The 4,776-nt window shown below is 44.4% G+C and overlaps 1 long non-coding RNA gene across 1 annotated transcript; it reads left to right on the top strand.

Annotated features, from left to right (window-relative positions):
- The first annotated feature begins 1,012 nt into the window (after positions 1 to 1,012).
- LOC129386909 (uncharacterized) lies at positions 1,013 to 4,008 on the top strand. Its single transcript, XR_008614215.1, has 2 exons — positions 1,013 to 1,091; positions 3,284 to 4,008. It is a non-coding gene; the product is annotated as an uncharacterized lncRNA (long non-coding RNA).
- Positions 4,009 to 4,776: the final 768 nt, after the last annotated feature.

Here is a 4,776-nt window from a genome sequence, read left to right as displayed (position 1 = left end):
TAGTGGTATTGCATGGCATCAGACTTCTTTGTCTGTCAATTAGTCTCTCGACAAAAATCGCCCAACTGGATTTAATTGCTTGAATCATAGCTACAACCTGCGTGTGATGTTGTCACCTTTCTTTGCCCATTCGCCAGAACAGTTGGGAGCAAGTTACCATATTCTCCTGAAATAACATTTTGCAGATAGTCTACACGGCTGTATGCTGCAGGCGGCGATCTACCTCATGTGATAATGGCGAACATATCATAGTTGGGTGGGTGGATGGTCATGATCAGGATGCGAGCCCTGGCGGCCTGTCGGACATAATCGATGAGCGAGAAATAGTTTAGGATGGGCAGGAGAGAAATCGTTTGGTCTAACAATGCAAAATTTGCATTAACACATGAGAACTGCCTGCATGAACGTCATAAACATCTCTGAATCTAAGTGTGTCACCAGCAGCAGGCATCATCAATAGACAATGTTGTGCCCTGGCTTGAAATGCACTGCGTAAGACTGTGGCAAGAGGTATTAGCAGTTAGAGTAGGCGAGAACGTATGGTGGCATTGAATGTCATTGAATGTGCATAAGCCCTGACAGTTTCGCCCGCAGCTCGTGGGATTGTCTCGCATGGAGTCGTGTCGTATCGATTACAGTGGATAAGTGGTTTGCGTACACTGCCCACAGACGGCGCACCTCCGGCATTGTATTGTAGAGACAAGGGGCTCACATGTTTCATACTGGTTAAGCTATAAAACACTAATGCCGATTGCAAAAGTTTAGGATGCTCATGTGAAAGACAAACACGAAGGTGAAGTTCTTTTGCCCTAGCTTTTATATGGACCCCTGTTGTACTGTTTGCCAGTCAATGTAGTAACGTAGTAGTAATTGTTTGTTTATAGACAAATTAATAAAGGAATGAAGGGCACGAAATTACTCCTGACTGCCCTGTAACGTCATTGTAACTGTTTAGCGTGGTAAATGAATCAATAAGCTCGGGCTGTGATCCTCACTCCGGCCTTGGTATCACTCCCAGGTCCACCTGGCTCCTGGAGCAGTAAGGTGAACAGCATCCGTTGCCCCATACACATGTGGCAGCTGCGAACAAGGTACGTAGCACAGTGCTCCAGCCGTGCTGGTGACGTGAACACTGCGTGATGTCTCCGCGTAGCCGGCTACTCTACTTTAAATGTCGGTTGGCCAGGTTGTCCAGCAGGGTGCAACCTTCTTGTTCTGCACATAGAAGAGCAAACATACATTGTTTAAGTAGCTAGGCCGCTCATACGAGCAGATACGTATGTTTTGCTACGTTTTGACATTATTTAATGTCAGCGATGTGCCGTTTCCGCAGTACTTGAAGCTAACAATTACTGATGTATGGCTGTAGATGTCAATGTAAACGAATTCATCGCTTTGATAAACCGAAATGCAAGGTTGCGCTCTATGGCTTATTGAACATGCGAAATGTCTAAGGTAAAAGAAACACAAAAAGCGACGTTCAAGTGCGCAAATCAGTGACGGCAAACTGGAAGGCAGCCGGGTCGGCAGACGGATCTCAGTACGCCTTTCACGGCCGCACTGTTGGCACAACGGCGTGCTTAGTCTTACACATCCAGTACTCAGTGAGTGCGACATGGCTTGGCGGTACGACATGCTTCCCTGGAGATACTAATCGCGATCCACGAAAGGCATAATCGACGCACATTCGACATGGGCGCAAATGCACAAGTAAACGGCCGAGAGCCCCGGCACATTTCCAAAGCATTTCCAGCGGCATGCGACAGAGGACAGCACAGCACAGCAAAGTGAAACAGGCAGATTGGTAACGAAAGCATGCTGTAAGGTATATTTCTTTTGTGAACGTAACATTTTCCGTCTAATTCTGAGCTTAGGAATAATTTGTTAGTACTGAACTTCATAACGCACTATCAGGGGTAGTTACAGCGTAAATTCGAACGTGATCTATTCTGAAATTATTCAAACCTATTGTTCCGTTTCCAAGTTCACCTGCATTTGTAATGTGCTTTAAGTTAATATTCTAAAAGGAACGCTTGTGACTGCTATTATATGCTTAAAAGCAGGCTACATAGCAATTAGATTCCATAAAATTACGTTAACAAGCATTCCAATGAGTCATTTTTGGATCATGTTTCTATTTATGCTGATGGTACAGGGATTCAAATGCGGAATATAGCCGATCTGAAAAAAAAATTAGGCATTCATGCCAACAGCATGGAATTTCGGGACTGCCTATGAAATGGTTCGTTAAGCTAGCCTGTTGTGCGCCTTGCAGTCGGAGCAGATAAGAAGCACTCGTTTCTGTACCAGAATTCACGTACTGTACCGATATATTACTTGGATTAATGCTTCTGGCAAACTTTGCCTACCTTCACAGAGCAGTAGTATACCATTGACTGGTCAATATTTGAAATATTCAGAGTTGATTGATATTATTAAGATGGGCCATAATATGGCTTATATAGGTGCACGTTAAAGAACCCCAGGTGGTCTAAATTTCCGGAGTGCTCCACTACGTCGTGCCTCATAATCAGAAAGTGGTTTTGGTACGTAAAACGCCATAATTAGAAAATGGCTCATATTTCCGGGCTAGAATGGTCCCGCATGGAGCACGCGGGTTGGGCTGCGTGCATGTCACCGAAAGTCAACCATACTTACGTGGTTTCGCGCGAGAATTTTGGGACGTTTTAATGTTTAGATAATGTATCTTGGTCTAATTTGTATGAACTGCGCCATTTGTATTCTTGCTTGGCGATCCGCATTATAAGTACTTATACTAAAACACTTTATAGCTATTATAAGTATTTTCCTTTAGACATCTTAGGGCACGTGCTTACTAATATCGCGCATGCTATGATGCGTTGTACTTTGAGTGTCACATTGTTTCTTACCGCACATTGTGTGTCATGTTTTTTTTGTACTTGTCACCATAAAGTGTTGTTAACAGTGTAAATCCCCCTACCACATTGTTCCGATGAGTAGCCTGTAAGGCACGGTAAATAAATAAATACATAAATGAACAAACACAAATAAATAAATAAAATAAATAAGTAAATAAATAAATAAATAAATAAATTGTTCTATAATGATTTTCGATCTATGGTCGACGCCCCGTACGCGACGCTAAGAACCAGGGTGCGTAAATTTCCTCTTCCCACTGTCCCTACCACCGACTCTCTATTAAACAGTATGCAAATTCATGAAAACTGAGAAAACACGCCACAAGCATTTTTTCTGCCTAAAGGTGTTGGCAAACCTCTACGTTTTTTTTTTACATTTCCAGAGCAACGTGCTCACCGTAAGTGGCGATGATGGCGAGGATCTCCCCACCACGGACTTGGAACGACAATCCCGCGATCGGGAGAAACTTGCTGCCAGACCACCGAACAGCCGCTGACCCAGCCTGTAGAAGCTCAGCTGGAACATCAGGTCTCGAACTTGCGTGACAGTGGCCACATTTATCGTCACGACAACGAGGCAATTGACACACTTGTTGGAAATGACGACAAACGCTTGGTCACACAGACACACAAATAAAGAGACTCAAGACAGCGCTGGTCACAAGACCAGAAGAGGACGACGATGGCGGCTTTTAGCGCCGATGACGTGCAAGACGACTCATGCTTTTGTACCACGAGTCTAACTAATAAGTATTTCCGGGGTAGATCTTCCGTAGCCTCAGGAGAGGTTGGGGCGGTTCATCGAAATAGAGCATCGGTAACACAGGCTCACCAAGTTACGCTGTTGGTAACGGCAGAGGAAACGCAAGGAGTGAAACGTTGGTGGATGGCATGAATAGTCCAAAGAACGGAAAACCACGCACGACGGCAAAATGTGATGTTCATGGGAGCGTATTCTATTCGCGCACTGTTTTTCACCAAGTCACCAAGGTGTTCCGGGACTCGTTTAAGCCTGTACTGCACAACGCAGATTCTGTGTAGTGCGCGTTAGAGACTTTGTAATTTAAATTTATGCACGTGGAACACAAGTAGTGATATCAATTCATAATCAGGGTATCTTTATGTCCAGCGTTCTCCCATTACCGCTATCCTGTGCCAGCTATTTCCAACTTGCACGTGCGAATTTTCTCATCATCCCACCTCGACTGCACTTTACTTTTCTTGGCACCCATTCTGTAACTATTACGGTCCACCGGTTATCCATTCTACGCATTACATAGCCAGCCCCGCTCCATTGTTATCTCTTCATGTCGATTACAATAGCGGCTATCCTTGTTCACCGTCTGATCCACAGCGCTCTTTTCTTGTCTGCTAATGTTACGCCTAACATTCTTCGTCCCATTGCTCTTTCTGCGGTCTTGTTCTCGAACTTATTGTCAACCTCGATGTTTCGGCCCCATACGTTGGCACCGGTAGAATGCAGTGATTGTATACCTTTATTTTCTGCGATAGTGTTATGTTCCCAGTCAGGACGTGACAATGCCTGTCGTAAACGCTCCAACCTATTTTTAATCTCCTGTAAATTTCCTTCTCTTGATCAGTGTCTCCTTCGACTTTAGATATAGGTAAAGAGATACCTTCACAGACTCCAGAGGCTGGCTGGCAATCCTGAACTTTGGTTCCCGTGCCAGACTATTGATCATCTTTGCCTTCTGATATTGATATTGAACTACACTATTACACTTTTTCAGTTAAGGCCCTCAAGCATTTGTTGCAATTCCTCCCAAAAGTTGCTCAACCGGACGTCGTCTGCAAACAGAAGGTTGCCGAGATGTTCGCCGTTGAACCTCTCTCCTAAGCCTTCACATTTTAACAG

This window comes from Dermacentor andersoni, chromosome 11 (genome assembly GCF_023375885.2).
Source record: "Dermacentor andersoni chromosome 11, qqDerAnde1_hic_scaffold, whole genome shotgun sequence".
Lineage (NCBI taxonomy): Eukaryota > Metazoa > Arthropoda > Arachnida > Ixodida > Ixodidae > Dermacentor > Dermacentor andersoni.
The sequence above is the reverse complement of the archived record's forward strand: the minus strand, read 5'-3'. Positions and strand labels throughout refer to the sequence as shown.